The 12,350-nt window shown below is 42.4% G+C and overlaps 1 protein-coding gene and 1 long non-coding RNA gene across 4 annotated transcripts in view; both read left to right on the top strand.

Annotated features, from left to right (window-relative positions):
• smyd3 (SET and MYND domain containing 3) overlaps positions 1–12,350 on the top strand; it is a 602,505-nt gene that overhangs the window by 197,622 nt on the left and 392,533 nt on the right. The window lies entirely within an intron of this gene.
• LOC137324398 (uncharacterized) lies at positions 7,827–8,106 on the top strand. Its single transcript, XR_010963603.1, has 2 exons — positions 7,827–7,876; positions 7,985–8,106. It is a non-coding gene; the product is annotated as an uncharacterized lncRNA (long non-coding RNA).

Here is a 12,350-nt window from a genome sequence, read left to right as displayed (position 1 = left end):
TCAGTCCTTCGCACCTGTGCCAGCTCTTTGAAAGAGCTATACAGTTAGTCCCACTCCCCTGCGCTTTCCGCATAGCCCTGCAAATTTTTCCTTTTCAAGTATATATCATAGGAATGTATGAACAGGAGTAGGCCATTCAGCCCCTTGAGCCTGTTCTGCCATTCTATTAGAATCATGCTTGGGCTAGGTTTTTGGGAGAGGAACACCCCCTCAGCGCCCTCATCTAATAGCCATTCCTCATGCCTGAGCTTATATCATGAATATCTGCGGCTATTTTACTGCGGAGAACGTCTCAGCCAAGCCCCAACCTCTTCCAGCATCTTCTGACATGCACGTTCTAGAACGGTGATCAAGACTGGGAATTCTGACCAAGAGTTTACTCAGCACAGAACAGGGGATGAATCTGGGGCGTTTTGATCTCTGACTAACATAGCACCAATTCATTTCAAACTGTGCAGTGCAGGGAGCTACAGATAATTTAATCATTCAGTTTGCTAAGAAAACTACCCTGTTCACACGGTAGAATTGTGCAGTGACAGATTTATTGTCATCTCTCTTTAAAAACTAGTTTACATGTTTCAACAGCTATTCTTTGAATTATCAATGTAATGTCAGAAGGCAGTTAATAGCAGTCTTGTCCACCAGACTGAGGAATTTGCTGACATAAAAAAATAAAGTTAAAAGGCGGACTTAAACATTTAAAAAAAAAGAAATTGTCAGCAGAAACTCTTTACTTCCATTTTTCAGAGTGTGGAGCAGTCAGAGAAAAGTGGTCATTGGCTTTGTTGTGGCAGAAATTAGTCATCATGCACTGACCAGATGTCCACATCCCATAATTAATTGCTGCTCTGGGAATTGACCAAACTCTCCAGGGCACAAAACCTGTCAACAAAAGCAACTAAATTTAAATAAACCAGACACTTACTCCTGTCAATTAAGAGGCTCGTCATCAAGGTTGATTTTTAATTGCCGATTTAAAAAAAAACATGTCTTTTGGCTGTTGTGAGCAAATTAATTCCTCATGGAAAATAGTATTAATTAATTAAAAATGAATAGCTCTGAGCAAATACTGCAACCCCCCCCCCCCCCGGGTAAATTCGGAGGAAGTCAATTTAAAAAAAAAATGCAGTTTTCTTTTGGAACATCTCCATAACGCGCACCAACCCTGTAAAGTGACGTTTGCCACAAAAAAAAAGCGCATCTTCGTTTAAGGTAGTGCATCTAGTCTGTCTTTACGCAGATGATGTGGAGATGCCGGTGATTGACTGGGGTTAACAATTGTAAACAATTTTACAACACCAAGTTATAGTCCAACGATTTTATTTTTAATCCCACAAGCTTTCGGGGGCTTTCCCCTTCCTCAGGTGGTGTGGAAACCGCCTGAGGAAGGGGAAAGCCCCCGAAAGCTTGTGGGATTAAAAATAAAATCGTTGGACTATAACTTGGTGTTGTAAAATTGTTTACAATTGTTTACGCAGATGAACATTTGTTGCGAGAGATGTTGCCATGGTAGCAGGGTTGCCAGTGCTGGCTGGAAGTATTCCGGGACGATTCGTCACATGACCTCCTGCCCCCACGTTCCCGCCTTTGGTCGCCTCACGCGTCCGTCCTCACGGTACCCCGCCATCCGACACCGATTGGAAAGCGAGCAAGACTCTTGGTCACCCGAATGGATGATTGTTGACTGTCAATCGAACAGGGCCTTTTTTTTTTCTCCTTCTCCAATATTTTCATAACTAATAAACAGAAGTGTTGAAAGAAAATGAAAAAAAAAACCACACAATTATTTTTGACGCCCCCTATGACTTTTCTCCCGGGTGTTGCTTGCAGCGGTGTCCTGGAGATTGAACTTTAATTCCTGGAGGCTCCAGGCCAATCCTGGGGGACTGGCTACCCTACCCGATAGTGATTTGCTGATTGAGTTCTTGTCGGGAAGAAGTATTTTTAATTGCAAAAAGAAATTAAAAAGAAATTTTATCCCGAGGAAGGAAATTTTGTTGTTGCTTTTAAAATATGTTTGTTTAACGAGGGTGGCTGTAAGGAAATCTTTCGCCTTGTCTCTTGGAGCTTATTATTTCTGAACTGTCTGGCAAATCTATGAACAGCTAATGGTTTCAATGGCCATTTTTCACGGGGATGTGCAGGTATTTTGCATTGCCCCAGCACTGAGACGTAATTAATATTTGCCATGAGGAATTAATTTTCCACAGTACGTTGGCACTTTTACAGATGAAAGGAATAGAACATGTTAAATACTTTGTAAATTTACTAGGCCATCTAGAAAGGCTCACCACATCAATTTTTCATTAAAGCCGCACATCTTGTTCATTGAAGAAGCAACATTTTGTTTCAAATTATAAAAATATTAAGGTAATTTATTTCTAGAATTGTTTAGATCTCATGGGCGAAATGTGGTATTCAAGAAAGGGAATTTCTCAGACTGTCGAGCCGTTTGGTGCTCTGAGCTCAAGAAACCGGAGTGTACCTTTTTTTTAAAAAGGGGTTTAAAACGTGAGAAAGGATAATAACTTGCCGCATTGCAGGACACGAGTACGATCAGATACGGTACATCTGAAATAGGGCATCTTTTAAGAACACTTGAGTTTGGGCCTGTAAGTGGATTGTGACATTAAATCGCACTGGTGGCTTTTTGACGTGCTGGAATCTGATGATGTTTCTCCACAGACAATTTATGACTGTCCATCCTGAAATCAATTATCCCAATTTGTACTTACAGGGCCGCATTCCGGGTTATTTCAACTGGATGCCTTGCTTTCCAGCTGTTTGTGCACCATCAATCAGTCCCTTAATGTGACATGAAACCTGTTTTTCTGCATCTCTGAGATGATTTGAAATGGTTAAAAGAAACGCAATCATTTGTTGGGCCAGTCAGTCCTAACCAGTGTGGCCACAAAAGCCACTGTGTCTTGCCATTATGCGGTGTCTTCTCATTGTTAACCTTTCATACATAGAAGGTTGTGGGTCCAAGTCCCACTCCAGAAACTTTTAACACGTAATCTAGGCTGATACTCCAGTGCAGTACTGAGGGATTGAAGCACCGTCAGAGGTGTGCTGTCTTTTGGATGTGACGTTAAACCAAGGTGAAAGTAAAAGATCCCATGGCACTATTTTGAAGAAGAGCAGGGGAGTTTTCACCGGTATCCCGGCCGATAGTTATCCCTCAACCGACGACACTAAAAACAGATTATCTGGTTGTTACCACATTGTTTGCTGTTTGTGGGACCTTGCTGTGCTATTTGGTGCATGTTTCCTACATTACAACAGTGACTATACATCATAAGTACTTCATTAGCTGTAAAGTGCTTTGGGACTTCCTGAGCAAGTCCTTTCTTTTAGAGGAATGTGCTCACCTACCCATACTGTGGTATTCCCCTAAAAACCTTCCCCATTGGAAAGCAGCAGTGAACACCAAAGCCAAGGTATCGAGATAGCCATTGACAATTGCCTTAAAATCTGTTTCTTGGCTGCTGTTGGTGATTTAAGATGCACAATGTTGACGCAAAATTAGCACGTCGGCGTAGTGATGGTAAAGAGCCTTGTCCTGGCACGGTGATAGAGAGTCACCTGGGTGAATGCAGCCATTGATGATGTGAGAGATTTTAGCGGGAGGGGAAAGTAAGCCCCTACTATCAAATTTGGGAAGGGATGAGGAAAACTGTTGGTGCACACGTCCAGAGATTTGGAGATCGACCCCTTGTGGGGAGGAGGCTTCTTCCTGCGTACGTGTACAGGATCCAATTCTTCCCCTGCTCTCCCCTTGCAGAGTTGGGATCTTGGGGGAGCTTTGTTGGGGGTTACTGGGCTTGTCCAGCATTTCCCCCCTCCCTGTTTAATGGGTTAATTGGGAGGTGGGGATGCACAGGGCAGAGTTGGAATTTGATTGCAGCATTTGTATCTCATTTTGTGACATTGATGTTACATGTTGTTGCAATCTGGAATGCACTGCCTGGAAGGGTGGTGGGAGCAGATTCAGTAGGAACTTTCAAAAGGGAATTGGATATATACTTGGAAAAGGAAATTAAATTTGCAGGGCTATGGGGAAAGAGCAGGGCGAATGGGACTAATTGGATAGCTCTTTCAAAGAGCTGGCACAGGCACGATGGACCGAGTGGCCTCCTGCTGTAAGATTCCGTGCTGTAAGATTCTGTGATGTTGGGCTTGGATCGTGGCCTCTGTTTGTACGGGTGAATGTTTCTTTTTGAGGTTTGTGGTTGAATCGAAAAAGCAGTAAATTTTACTCTTTCTTTAATTTAAAAAAAAATGGAACTCTTGAAGCTCTGGGGAAAATAAAATAGTGACAGTGTTTACACAGTCTGTGCCTGGCCGTGAATGTGTGATGTGGAGCCATTGAGCCCATAGCATAATAGTCTTTCATTTGCAACTCCGTTAATGCATAGAAAGTGATTAAAGTACCCAAGCAAGACAGCTCCAATTCCCCCTCTCTTTTAACTCTACAAGCTTTTAATAAAGAGCTTCGTAGTCTGATCTGTCCATGCATAATTCATAACCTTGTAGTTCTATGATTCCATTTGACATGTTTGATTCACTGGAATATGATTTTCCATTTTTTTTATTATTAATGCATGTTCATGAGATTGGAAAGGTAAATTTGAATTTAATGAAAACTTTCTCACTTGTCGCAATATATCAGCCAATCCCTGTGATCACAGGTTTTCCACTGGAAACTTTAAAAGCAACCCAGACTCTCTAATGTGTTAAATCCCAACATGGAGGCATATCTGTGATGGAAAGGATGTTACATCTGCTTGAGTTTGAAAAGATGCATCCCTCTTGTTGTGCTGCTTGGGCTGTTTGTTTAATGACTTCTTAAACCCCATCTACTCAACATTCAATTGCATGGGTTTCAAAGCTTCCAGTGTTTCGTATAAAATATAATTAAAATAGATAATGGTAATGCTGCTTAAATCCAACACCATCTTTCTGCGCCAGCTGATCAAATGGAGAGAAAAAAAGAGGTTCCTTTTGAACTTTTCAAACAAAATTTTTTGATTGAACTCTACTTTGGAATTTTGCATAGAACAATCTATTACTCATTTAACTTTCTATGCCTGTTACACAAAGTCCTTTGTGATTCACTTCTGCCTGCGTTCATCGCTGTGATGTCCCTTCATTGTAGTTGCCGCATTTCTTGGGAGACGCGGGCACTGAAAGATGTGCGAACCGCACTGCGATTCATCCAAATAAATCGCACAATGAGACTTGTGTCTCTTTCATGTTTGGGGTATTAGTTTCAGGGAACATGAGGAACCCCAAAGGGAAATGTGTCTGTACAATTTATTGTGTGAAAACCCAGTAACCTGTAAGATCCTCCCATCACAGATCCAGTTATCTTGAGAGATCCTGAGGCAATCGGTCAGCCTGATGCCAAAGTTGTCCACACTGCACAAAATATTCACTACTTATCAATGTCTATTTGATACAGATATTGAATTAGTAATTAGTCCATTTGATTGCTATGCAATCAGCCACCAAGTATCTCCTTGTCAGTGCCAGCCGTGGCTCAGTTGGTAGCACTCTTGCCTCTGAGTCAGAAGATTGTGGGTTCAAGTCCCACTTCAGGGACTTGAGCACAAAATCCAGGCTGATACTCCAGTGTTGCACTGTCAGAGGTGCCTTCTTTCGGATGAGACATTAAAGCGAGGTCCCATCTGCTCTCTCAGGTGGAAATAAAAGATCGTCTGGCACTATTTCGAAGAAGAGCAGGGGAGTGTCCTGGCCAATATTTATCCCGCAACCAACATCACCAAAACAAATTCTCTGGTCATTATCACATTGCTGTTTATGGGAGCTTGCTGTGCGCAAATTGGCTGCCACATTTGCCTACATTACAACAGTGACTACACTTCAGAAAGTACATCATTGGCTGTGAAGTGCTTTGGGACATCCTGAGGCCATGAAAGGCGTTATATAAATGCAAGTCTTTCTTACTGCAGGGTTATTGGCCTCAAAGTATTGGTTAGTTTCTGCCGGGTTTGTGGCGGAACATTTAATCGATTAAAATTGAGTTTATAGCAACATGTTACAGTTTTATGTACAGTTTACATAGTTAAAAAGCTATCTGAAAAGTTATGTTTTCGGACAGATGCCATCACTATGCACTCCTATAACATGTACCTGCATTTGGCAGACATTTAAATTAGACATTTATGCAGCTGTCAAATTATTGGAAACTCATCCAGAGCCTGCATTAATTTCCCTTTATACTCTCGGCAATTTGCACTACAGCCTTGAAGTAGCATTTTCCTACTCGGCCGTTAAATCATTCCACATCCCAATTTTGCTCCTTATATACAAGTAATAAAACACCTGGGAGTCTGATGTATACAACCTTGTTTTCTATCTGTCTTGACCACAAGTTTTTAGGAGGGCCCAAGTGTACGTCCCTAATTTGCCATGGAACTAGTTAAAACATCCATGTGTAGAATTCATTTATTGGGACTATGAATATTTAGTGGAAGTGTTTTTTTTCATTAATTGGTTTGCTGTTTGACAGAAAAATGCATGGTTATTTAAGTCAAAAAACTGAAAGACTTGCATTTAAATAGAATTTTATCACAAATGAGAAATGGCCCCCCAGTACTTCACGCACATTAAATTACTTTGAAGTGCAGTGATTGTTGCTGTGTAGGTAATGAGGCAGCTATGTTCCAAACAGCAATGTCCCACAAATAGCAACAACAACACTTTAACATAGTAAAATGTCCCAAGGTGCATCGCAGGAGCGTAAATGGAGTGAATGACCAGTAAATCTATTTACGGTGGTGGTTGAGGGAGAAAAATTAACCAGGACACCGGGAGAATTACCTGTTCGGCAAATAGTGCCGTGGAATCGATCATGACCACCTGAAGCTTCAGAACACACAGATGGAGACTCGACTTTACATCTCTTCCAAAAGACAGCACCTCGACAATACAGCACTCGCTTCCAGTGGTACTGCACAAGAGTGTCACCCTCGACTGGGTGTCCAATTCCGACAGTGGGCCTTGAACTCTCAGCCTTCTGATTCATAGACGAGTGCTAGCATCCGAGCAAAGCCAGCGGTCTAGATTGGATAATTGTTGGGCATAAATGAGCTTGTGTCCTAAATTCCTCACAGTGGCCTCGTCTAACCTGCTGAGCAGGCAAATGTTTTCTTTTTAATGGAGTTTATTTTTGGAATTTTCTTTAATGGAGCTTCCCCCACCCCCCCCCCCCCCCCCCCCCCCCCACTCTACCTCTCCTACATTACGGTACATTAGTTAAAGAACTGACCCAGACAAGACTCTCACGGACCTTATTTAAAAGAGCCCATGGCATTAATCGAAGAAGAGCAGAGGAGTTCTCGCGGGGCCTGGCCAATATCTATCCCTCAATCGCTAAAACAGATTATTTGGTCGTTATCACATTGCTGTTTGTGGGACCTTGCTGTACGCGACTTGGCTGCCACAATTCCTACATTACAACAGCGACTACACTTCAAAAAGTACTTCATTGGCTGTGACGCACTTTGGGAGGTCCTGAGGTCGTGAAAGGCGTGATATAAATACAAGTCATCTTCTTTCTTTCTTCATAGTTGTGAGTCTGACCGCTGGAACACTGCTGTCGTTTTATGTTCCAGAACTGCTTCCAGTGGTAGCTGGTTCCCATTGTTGCTGAACTCCATTTATACTGTGGGTGGATTCAGCAGCAGTGGGAGAAGCTGCGTGTGCAAGACTTTAATTCAAGCCGGGCGCTCCTCCATCTTGGTAGCCTGAACGGGCGAGCGGTTGTCTCTTCCATCGGAGGCTTCCAGGAAAACTACCCCAGAATTGGGTAGCGTCTTCTGTGCTTCAGATAGATTGTGATGTTAAAAATGTATCCTTTTTAAAAGTTGCTTTATATTCCAGTTTTGGGATATCAGGATTTAATATACATCAATCCACAAATCTTTTGTTTCTGAAGCCTTGACTCTGGTCTTTGTAGGACTGAAGACTGAAGATGAGATGACCTGGAGCTGAATATTTTATGACAGCGCGTGGGAGTACACTTTTACTCCACAGTTGACGCGCCCATCAACTTGTGTAAATAAAACAAAGTAAAAGGAGGGAGAGAATGATCCTGTGTGATTAATGAAGGATGAAGCAGGTTCTGATGCAAGTGGTTAGATAGGATTACATTTAATGAACGGTTTCAGTTCCTGTGAAAAGATTGACTGTGAATCTGAAAATGTTTATTATTTCTATTCATGGACCGTGCAAAAACAAGGGTAGCAACAGTTTATTATGTGAAGAACATTCATGCAAGCAAAAAAAAAAGTGACTTGCATTTATATAATAGTACCTCATCTCTTCTGTTAGAAACATCTCAAGGTGCTTCAAACATGACAAATTACTTTTCACAGTGTCGTAACGCACGGCAGCTATTTTGCACAAATCAATGTTCCACAAATAGCAGTAAAGTGATTGACCAGCTCATTGGGTTTTGATGGTGTTGGTTGAGGGAGAAATGTTGGCCAGTGCCATGGGATTTTTTTATTTCCCTATTTAAATTGTTGTCCTGATCAAGGTGAAGGATCTCAGTGTTGGGCGATAGAAACCCTTTCAGGCACCCAATGTCGGCATCAAGCACTGCCAGGTCAAGTATAGCACAATGAGATGTGGAGTAAAGCTCCTTCTACACTGCCTCGCAATGTGACTCAGCCCAAATCTCACAAGAACATCCCCTACTGCACCAGTGTGGACTTTTCAATTTCCCATATCAACCTGTCTGATCGGTGTTACCAGTTGATGCTGAATTGGGGCAGTTTTGTGCTGTAGGACAATGCATGTGAGGAACTGCATTGAAACTGCCCAAACTTATGTCACACAGGCTCATTACAGTCATGGGATCTTCAACGTCCACTTGAACAAGCAGAACACACAACACGACAGTTTAATGTCTTCTCCAAAACTGTGACAATGCAGCACCCCTTTTTACTGCGCGAGAGCATCAGCCCAGACCAAATGTTCAGGTCCTGGAGTGGGGACTGGAACCCACAACCTTCTCACTTGGAAAGGTGCCACCACGTGAGCCAAGCTGATACTGTAAGACAGTGACTTTAAGAATAAGTATGTGAAAAGCACGCAGAAAGCAAGTGGCAGATAGAGTCAAATATAAAGCAGAGGAAATGGAAAGAATATGAGTGAGACATGAGAAGAGATGGTTATGGGGGGAGGGGGGTGTAGAGAGAGACACACACACACACACACACACACACACACACACACACACAAGGGTTGCGAACTCTGGTTGGACATACTCCTGGAGGTGTCATCACATGACTTCCTGCGTCCAACTGCCCTGCTTCCACACTCCGGCCATTGGTCACCCAACATGCCCATCCTCGGGGCACTCCGCCTTCCCACATCAATCGGAAAACAAATAGACTCTTCATTACCCGATTAGAAGATTCTTGACCGTCGGTCGAACAGCCTTTTTCTCCCATTTCAGATATCTGAAAGTGTTCAAAGATTTTTTTTAAAACCCAATTTTTTTTACTGCCCCAATGATTTTTCTCCCGGGTGTTGCTCACAGCAGTGTCCTGGAGATTAGCCTTTAATTCCTGGAGACTCCAGGGCAATCCTGGAGGGTTGGCTACTCTAACTAACACACACACACACACACACACACACACCTTTTATAATTTCTGTTCAAGAGTAACACCACAGGAGTTTATATTCTAACCCATATATGTCAAATGTATTAATTGGAGCTGTTAGCTCTGTCCCATGAGACCTACACAGCTTGTATGTGAGATGTAAATAATTTCAATGGCTTGCTGCACCCTCTAAAGTCTATCACCAACACAGCTAGTCCTGCTGTTAAGTGTCAGTTCCCCTGCTATGATAGCTTTACACTGTGAATGTGGTTAATTTAAGCTTCACGTGTATAGTGGTTCACCCTCAGATGTATGCCAGCCATATAGTACCAGACATGAGTGAATTTCCTTCAGTGTGCACAGCAGGCAGTCAGAGACCGGTTATTTCCTAATTACAGCACCAGACACTGATCAAAGAAGTGGGCTCTGCAATGGGAGCAGAATAAATTCAAACCCTTGAATTGTGCCAAATACAGCAATTACTTGTCAGCCTGAAATGATTTGTCCTATGTCTTGCCATCTATTGTACACATCTTGATTTGAATAAGAGGGGGGGGGCGGGGTTTGGTATTGATTCTGTATGTATGTAATGTCAAATCATGCATGCAAATGGCAGACTTCTTTCCAGATAAGTCTGATGTTTGAATTTTTGGGTTTTATCTGATCGGATGAGCAATTTTAAGATTCCACCCCCTCCCCTCACCCCCCACCTCAATCAGATTGCTAGATCTTTGCACATGATTGAAAGCAGGACACTGGAATCATCTTTACCTTGTTGCAGCATAAACACTAAAGTGGCCAGTAATTAATAAAAATTATTTTGACTGGCATCTCTCTTGATTTTTTTTTGGTTAAGGTGGTTATTTTGTTCCCTTCCATCCCTGACTATGGTCCAAATTATTCCGAAGTTCGGGAACGAGGCTTCTTCCGTCCTGTTGCCAGCTTCTTCCGTGATGTGTGGAAACCCTACCAAGGAGACTCTCCTTTCAATCTGCTCACAAATAAATTGAATTCCACCTCCTTGTTTGTCGGGAAGCTTTTGGCATCTGTTTAACAACCCCCCGAACAATATACCCGAGATCAGGAATTCCCCCATCAGGTAATTGTGGGTGTGAGTGTGCAAGAGCACGTCTTTATATTCCACAGTGCACTCCCGTTGAGTTTTCAAAACCATTTTTAATTTGCTGGTGGTTGTCGTGAGATTTCAGTGGCCTGTTAAATACTGGAGGGAGGAATTGAGGGGGGATTTGCAAGGATAATATGTGAATGCGGAAACTTGGGTGCTGCTGGGAAAGTGATCTGTATGGAATTTTCTAGAAGTTCCCCATGCTACTTTGCACTCTTATTTTGCAACGAAGATTGTTCTTCAGAATGTGAAATTCTGCTCTAAATTGAGAGCTAATCCCTTCTCCCCAGTTGGTTGCTACTATTGAATATTTTTTATTTACAAAAAGATCTCATTAAATGATGATGGGGGATGGGGGGGTGGAATCAGTTGAATTGTTTTTCAAAAAGATATCATTTCATACCAATCCCAGCTGCTGTTCTCTTTTAGATAGTGTTTGCTCCTAATTGTGGCAATGATTGTTGATCACTGTATTTAACTGTGAAATGACATCGTTCTAATGGGTGTATTACATAGGATTTTATAGCACAGAAACAGGCCATTCGGCCCATCAGGCCTACGCTGGTATTTATGCTCCACACGAGCCTCCTCCCACCCTTCTACACCTCACCCTAATGGTTCTTGTATAAAATGGAATCTCAAGGTCTTTTACAGCCTTTCCATCCTACAGTTGTCGTTCTTGCAATCTTTTAAACTGGTAACAATGCTGAGACAAGTACACGAGCTTGCACCACAGTATGGCAAAGTGTGCTTAAAAGGCACGGGAGCGGGCTTGCAATAGTTGGGTTTAATCGAACAGCACCAGACGCTGATCAGAGAAGTGGGTTCACCACTGGGAGCAGAATAAATTCAAACCCTGGTATTTTGCCAAATGCAGCAATTGCCTGTCAGCCTGAAATGATCTGCCCCACGTCTTGCCATCGATACAACTTTTCTTACTTGGAATCCCTTCACATGTTCACATTTTACATATTTTAAAAAAAACAAAAAACAAAGTTGAATTGAGGATGACACATCAGAGCAGCCATATGCAGGATGTGGTGAAGTGCAAGGTGAGGTACAGGTGTGACCAGCCATACTGCTGTTGGCAGGTGCCAAGTGGAGGTCAGTGGCCTTCCTGCGGGGAGAAGGAAGCGACGAGAGGGTGGGGGAGGGAGAAGGGGAGGTTATAATATTCGCGGATTTGTTAGAGGCAGGTGGGTGTATAGGTTTATAATTACCTGGAGGTTTAAATTCTGAGTAGCTCCAGGAGGCAGTGAATGTGGAGTAGACAACCATTACGAATCTAGCGCTGTGTGAAATTATTTGGTGGGATAGCAATCATTTGTTTTGTTGAATGCCTTTCATCATCAAATCCTCTTATTTTTCATGGTCTGGAACAGCGAGGCTGACATTAGAAAAAGAAAAGGCGTATTTGTCACACAGATTTAGATCTCTTCAAAATGTACTGAGTGTTAGATCTGAGTTTTGGCCGAGTTTCAAAGACCCATTAATTGAGATGAACATCTCCTCATTGCTATGTCTTTATTTTCTCGTTAAATTTTCAAAAACTGCTTTAGAGCTTTTGCTGCCTTTGTTCCTTTAGT

Source organism: Heptranchias perlo, chromosome 8, assembly GCF_035084215.1.
Source record: "Heptranchias perlo isolate sHepPer1 chromosome 8, sHepPer1.hap1, whole genome shotgun sequence".
Lineage (NCBI taxonomy): Eukaryota > Metazoa > Chordata > Chondrichthyes > Hexanchiformes > Hexanchidae > Heptranchias > Heptranchias perlo.
This window is presented reverse-complemented; position numbering and strand designations above follow the sequence as displayed.